The sequence below is a fragment of the Nothoprocta perdicaria genome, unplaced genomic scaffold (genome assembly GCF_003342845.1).
Source record: "Nothoprocta perdicaria isolate Ctin4 unplaced genomic scaffold, notPer1 scaffold_399, whole genome shotgun sequence".
NCBI classification, from domain to species: domain Eukaryota; kingdom Metazoa; phylum Chordata; class Aves; order Tinamiformes; family Tinamidae; genus Nothoprocta; species Nothoprocta perdicaria.
In genome coordinates this window covers 393,389-400,186 of record NW_020455642.1, presented here as the reverse complement: position 1 = coordinate 400,186, position 6,798 = coordinate 393,389, and positions in this window count along the sequence as shown.

The window sequence follows — 6,798 nt, the reverse complement described above, 5'->3', positions numbered from 1 at the left end:
ATGTTTCACATTTTCAAATTCTTCAAATTCTTCAAATTTTTGAATGTCTCTCCCAGGAGCCAGGGAAGCGAAAGATTATCTTTGAGGGCCAGAGCAGAGCTAAAGGCCTGGAATCTTTCTTCAAAACCTCCTGCTGCCTTGAGGGTGCCTTGGGTCGGGTAACCTTTGCCGCAGGAGGGGACGCACCAGTGTTGACCAGCAGCAGCTGGGATACAAGCTTCCCAGAAGGAGAAAGCAGCGTGGAAAGCACAGGTGAAAACGTGGCCTGCTTTGTGCTGTGAAGCCATTTCAGCCCCGCGTGAGGCGCCTCCKTCTCTTCCCCCCACAGCCCCGTTGGCTCCTCCTGGCAGCGCCATAAAGCCACCAAGCGCCTGTGAGCACCCAGCATCGGTGCTGGAGGGAGCCTCTTCTCCGGGGGCACGCAGAGGGTCTCCCCATGGAAAAGGCAGCCCCGGGTCATGCGCGTTGCCACCGTAATGCAGCACACACTCGCTTGCATGCAAGGTTTTATTAGCACAGGTGAAAAGAAGGGGGAGCGCTGGAAGCTGAAGAGGCCGCTCCAGCAGGGTGGCTCCTTCCCGAATCCTGCAGCCAGCCCAGGGGACGAGGCTCCGGTAACGAGAGGCCCCCGGGCTGGATCACAGCCTCCCTCACTGCAGCGTCGGGGAGGTCTAGGAGAGAAGACGGCACTGATGATGCCCCCCGGGCCCTTGCTCCCAGCGCAGGGCAGCGCTGCGGGCAGCGTGGGGAGCCCGCCTTGGGGAGCGGCGAGGGCGACGCACCGCGCCCACGGCGAGCTGGCCCAGGCCCAGCAGGGCGAGCGCGAAGTGCACGCAGTTGCAGGTGGCCGCGTTGTACTCCACCACCCCGTTCATGGCCGCGCGCACCCGCTGCCGCAGCGCTGCCCGGTCCAGGCCTCCCTTCTTCCGCAGCACCTTGGCCGGGCCGCGCGTCCTCAGGAGGTGGCTCTTGCCGTGCTTGGCCACGATGCCCGTCCCGCTCTCTGGGAAGGGCCCCGAGCCGGGCCTGGCAGCACCTAGGGCAGGGATGTGGTGCCACGTGCAGCAGCTTGGGGGCCCAGCTCGGCGCTGGCCCYGGCCCCGTCTCACCTTCCAGGTGGATGATCTCCCCGTCCCCACAGTAGACGCCAGCGTGGGCGCCCCACCAGCCAGGGCCCACCGAGGCCAGCGGGAAGAGGAAGAGGTCGCCGGGCTGGGGCTCGGCCGCCCCGTTGGGCACCACCTCGAAGTGCTGGCCCAGCAGGCCCTCGCAGAGGAAGAAGGCCGCCGTGCTCGCTACACCGGTTGCGGCCTGGCGACGGGCTGCGCGTCAGGGCCACCCAGCGCCCCATGAAGGGGGACGCTGGCAGCCTGGCACAGGTCTGTGTTTGGGGCGCCGGGCTGACCTGCCACTTCAGCTGCCTCCACCCATCCCCATGGGTTCCCTTTTCTTGGGTGCTCCATGGTCTGGGCAACCCTTGGTGACGGGGCTGGGGAGGTTGTCCCCATCCAACCCAAGGGGTTGGGTMCATGGGTACCCACGAGGCAGTGCCAGCACTGCCATGCACTGGTGCTTACCTCTCTGGAGCTGCTCACCTGGAGGGACAAACACCGAGGCTCAGCACCGACCACGTCGGGACCAAGAGCCCGAGCTACCCTGCCAGGATGCAACCTGCGCCGTCCCCCCACTGCCCTGTGCCTCCATGGGCGCCCCCAAACCTCCTTCGCACCCAGGCACGCAGCCAGTTCCAGGGCTGTAGGAAGGGCCTGTCCACACTGGGCACGGCCTTGGCCAGGGCGCTCACCTGGGAAGAGAYGTGGGACAGAGAAGGGCCCTCTGCACACAAGCTCTTTGGCACCACCAGCTAAAACACAGGCCCTGACGGGATGCTCAGCATCACACCCAGCCCCTGCTGGCACCCAGGGTGCCCGTCCTGCACTTGGGGAGGCCACCAGTGCTGGGGGCCATGGCCAAGGGGATGGGCCCTGCAGACAGTCCTCAGGTGAGGGCATTTCTGAGGGCACCCAGCATCCTGCTGCCCCAAAATATGGGAGTGTAGGATCCAGGTGAGAGGCTGGCTCCGAGAGATGGCTGGTCCCGGGCTGCAGAGGACTCATCAGCAGTGTCACACCAGCCGTCCAGGCACAAACCCTTGAGCCAGGGCAACAGCAAGGGCAGTGGGGTGGCAGCCCCTGCCCTCATTACCTGGGAGAGGAGGTTCATCTGCAAAGACAAGAAGGCATGTCCAGTCAACAGAGGACATGGACACTGGGCTTGGGGACACCTCTACCCCAGAGGTGGGGCTCTTGGGCACCACAAACCGTGGCGGAAAGCCAAGCCGTGGCGCTCAGCGCTGCCCTTCCCGCAGGCTGCCAGCCCCGGTTCCCTCCGTGTGGCCACGGCTGGGCTCGCAGCCGCCGCCGGCTCCGGCCGCTGCCTCACCTGGGCCACGGCCGCGCTCTGCAACGCTCSGAATCCGGCCACGGGGCCGCGCTCACACCTGCCCTGCTGGCTCCTTYGCAGCTGCCCGCTGAAACCCTTGGAGCCCCACAGCCCTAGAGGAACAAGGTAAAATCCCAGCTCCAGCTTTGTGGTTGAAACAGAACAATTCCCTCCTGCTACCCGCTCTCTGTTCTCCCAGGAGGCATTTCCAAGGGTCTGGGAGCTCACAGGGATACTGCTGCGCTGCCTGGGCTTTGCCATGAGCAATCAAGTGGGTGGCAGGAGGGTTGGCGGCCATGGGGCCTTTGGTCCGTGCGGGCAGGCGCTGTGCAGCGCCGAGYGCTGCTGTGGCTCCTGGCACCTGCATTTGGAGCCCTGGCAGCCCCCGGGCCRAGGGATCGGGAAGGGCAGACCTTCATCCCGGCACTTTGCCCGCATTCCCATGGGCACCACGCACTCACACGCTCCCGGTGTTGGTCCGGAGTGGAGGCGTCTGGCCAGCACTCACCTCTCTGCACCCAGGGGCRCGCAGTGGGGCCGGGACACCGGGGTGCACAGGGCGGCACGAGTCYGCGAGCAAGTGTGGCGCTTTCTGCAGCGCTCGGTGCCAGGGCGAGGTAAGGCCATCCCCGCCTCCACGTGCCCGGAAGAGTGAAGGGGGGCTGTGGGAATGTGCCCAGACTGTCCCGACCGGCCTGACCACCGCAAGCCCGTGGCATGGAGCCCATCCTCGCTCATTGAAGGCCACGGTGTGGCAGGGCCCATCCCAGCGGGAACAAACACAGCTCGCCCTCGCTTGCAGCCCTCCTGCACTGGCATCCGCACAGGGGTGCAGCCCCGCTTCATGGCTTGCCCACCCCACATGGTGGCTGCCCAGGTGCCACCAGTGAAGAGTATCATGTGCGCTGGCCCGGGTGCCTGTTGGATCAAGCAGCGGGGCCACGCGCGGAGCAGAAGTGCACTGCAGGCAGCCGCCGCAGCGCCGGTTTCGCAGGCCAGGTCAACCACGGAGCCACATTAAACTTTAATCCTCGCGCTGGGGGTCAGCGAAGGCTTTGGCGGGTCTTGGAGCGGCTGATGTGGGAGCTGTCACCAAGCATCCCGTGTCATCCGGTGACCTGGGAGCCCACAGCATCATTTATCACAGCAAGGCTGTGGGCTGCTGCCCTCCCTGCAGGTGCACAAAGGGAGAAAGAGCTGCCAATAAGCGAGAGCTAATTACTGGTGAAACCAGAGCCCAGGCCTGGCAGCCGCTCCCACGAGCCCAGGTGACTGTTGAGTGCCTGGTGACCTCGTTAACTCTTCACAACCACCTCCTGGTGCTGCTGGAGGTGTCATGGGGCTGGCAGAGTCGCACATTCATCTCACATCCTAGACCTTCTCATCTGCTTTTGGTCCCCCATCACCTTTATGGTCCCCATTATACTCTTCTGCTCCCCACCATTCCCTACCAGGTTCCATCAACCTTTCTGATCCTCATCATGCCATCCTGACTGCCACCATCACTTCCTGGTCCCTACCAACCCTTTCTGGTCTTCATCATGCCATCCTCATCCCCAGTCATCCCATCCTGATTACCGTCATTCCCACCTCATGCACATTGTCCTATTCTGGTCTCCATCTCTCAATCTACCCTCATCCCCATCACTGCCTCCCAGTTCCCAGAATCCCTCCCAAGCTCCCTTATTGTCTTGTGTCCTCMCTGTCCCCTGCCAGACCCCACTGGCCTCCGCAGCAGTCTGCTTGGCATGGCACTGTGCAGCTGGGACACTCAAACCCACCTTCCTGCTCCTGGGATCAGCCCAAAATACACCAGGGCGTCCCAAAGGATGAGGCTGTGCTTGGAGTTCCTCAGGGAGAAATCCCAGCCCTGCAACAAGACCATCGTAATTTCAAAGGGAGCTCTCCTTGGGGAAGCTCCCTGCCTGCACTTCCCATCRGAAAACCCCATCCATCAAAATGATTCCCTTTAGCCCTGCCAATGGAYTTGGCGCTTGAACCTCATGCAGGAATTGCCACCGCCGGGAGACGCCGGCTCTCTGGAAAGAGCTGCCTGTCCGGGAGCCGGCCCCGTCTCCAGACGACGCAGCGATGCCCTGGGGTACGGTGGCTCCGTGGGCCGGGACTGCCCTCCGGATTACGGCTGAGACCAGCCAGCCCCAGGGCTGCCTCCCCGGCAGGAGTTTTTGAGCCTGTCGGCAGCATCCTCGGGTAATTAGTAAATTAGTAATTAAATGCTCTCTGCCTGCTGGGGCGAGGGGGGAGCAAATTCCAAGGTTTTAGGCTGAGTAATCCCATGGCATCTGCCCCAGYGTCTGTCACGGAGCTGAGTCACGACCCCGCGGCGGGGTTTAACGTTTGCTCCTTCACGGCGCTTCGCCCTCGCTCTGCCCGCTGGTGCGCCCCGAGGACCCTGCTGGTCCCAGCACCTGCCCTCCCACGGGGGCATCAGGCCTGGCAGCGACGCTGCTTGTGCTGCATGTGCCCAGGACCCTCCTCCTAAACTGCCCCATGGAGCACCCGCAGCTCCCCGTCTGGCAGGGTACCCACAAGTGCCTTGAGGGCTGGGGCAGGGTGGTCAGCGTGGCCCCCAGCGCTGGGGGGACAGGTGGCGCCAGGGCGAGCTGTGGCCACCGTGGGTGGCAACAATATTTTTTTAATTATTGGATTTCCTCGCGGTGATGATTATTGGCCTGGTAGCAGATGGTTGGCGCAGCTAATCCCCCCTCCCAAATCCCCGCGCCAGAGCTGGCTTTTTACTGACTAAGAGGAGGGGAGCAYGGCCCGGCCCGTAAATTAGCCAAGTCAGCACACGGCGCCGGGCCCGAGGCGCCCAGGGCCGGATCCTGCCCGGGACAGTGGGCTGCACATGACTGGGATGGTGCCCGCGGCTACGGCACCCGGGCAGAGCGGGCGAGGAAGGAGCCGCGGGGCCACGTCCCATGGGACTGGGCTGGAGCGGGGTCTTGTGCTGGGAGGACAGTGTGTTTTGGGGCTGAAACCCAGCAGACAGAGAGGGAGGAACCAGCACCCAAAGCCAAGGATGATGCCCACCCTGCACCCATCGGTGCTGCAGGTCCACCCTGGGGACGTGCGCTATGGGTGTCTTCCAGCCGCAGCCCACCGAAGCCTGCTGTGGTACCAGGAGCACCACTATGGGAGCACCACTATGGGAGCACCACTATGGGAGCACCACATTGGCACCCGTGGGCCCTGGCTGGGCACATGGAGTTATTTTTGCAGGACTGAGGATGTTCTAAATGATCTCGAAGCACCTAAGCCCCGTCAAAGGGATCGGGGGAGAGCAATCTGACAGCTTGCTCCTCTGCGCATTAACCCAGCGTCATAATTCTGCTGAGGGAGGAGGACGGCCACTGCTACAGATGGCGGCTGTCAGAGATCTAGGTCAGGATTTGAGGCTGCAGGGCTCGAGGCAGGGGGTCGGGGCGCCACCAGAGGGGATGGGGCCTCCTGGKGTGCTGAGAACCTGGGGTGACAGAGGGAGGATGGAGTCCAGGGTGATGGATGAAGGCTACGGCCATTGGGTGGTGGAGGGATCCTGGAGCCCATGAGTGAGGGAGGCATCCTGTATCCCATGGGGCGACAGAGGGATCCTACAGCCCTTGGGTGATGGAGGGAGCCTGCAACCTGTGGGGTGAAAGAGGGATCCTATAGCTCAGGGGTGATGGTGGGACCTTGCAACCTGTGGGTGATGGAGGGACCTTGAAACCCRTGAGTGATGGACAGATCCTGCAGCTCACAGTGATGGAAGGACCTTGCAGTCCACGAGGTGAGAGAGAAGCCTCACAGTCCATGGATGATGGAGAGATCCTGCAGTCCATGGGTGATGGAGGGACCTCGCAGACCACGGGAGATGGAGGGATTGCTGTCCATGGGTGTTGAAGGGTTCTGCAGTCCRGGTGACAGAGGGGTGCAGTGGCCTGTGACGCTCGTTCAGCTCAGCCCGGCGTGTGCCTGGATCCAGGACRTGAGCCCAACCAAAGGGCCGGCAGTGCTCCCTGCGCTCGGGACAGCCCAGCACGGCCATGCAACCCCATGGCCAAGCCCGTAGGGTCCCRGCGCCCAGCTGGCCCTTCCCAGGCCACTCGTGTCACATCCGTGAGTCCTCGGCAGGGCAGGGGGCCCGGGAGGACAGAGCGGCAGCAAGGGAGAAGCCGTAAGAGCGTCGGCCTCACGCCGGGCGGCGCGTGGGGGCCCGGCCGAGCTCCGGTTTAAAGGCTAAACTCCTCCAATCCCAAATTGTGCTGCCCTGGCACGGCGAGGCTTTCGCGGCGGTTGCATAAGGGCCGGGCCACCTGGCCGGGGCCGCCTGCAGCGTCAGCGCCCTGCGGCGTC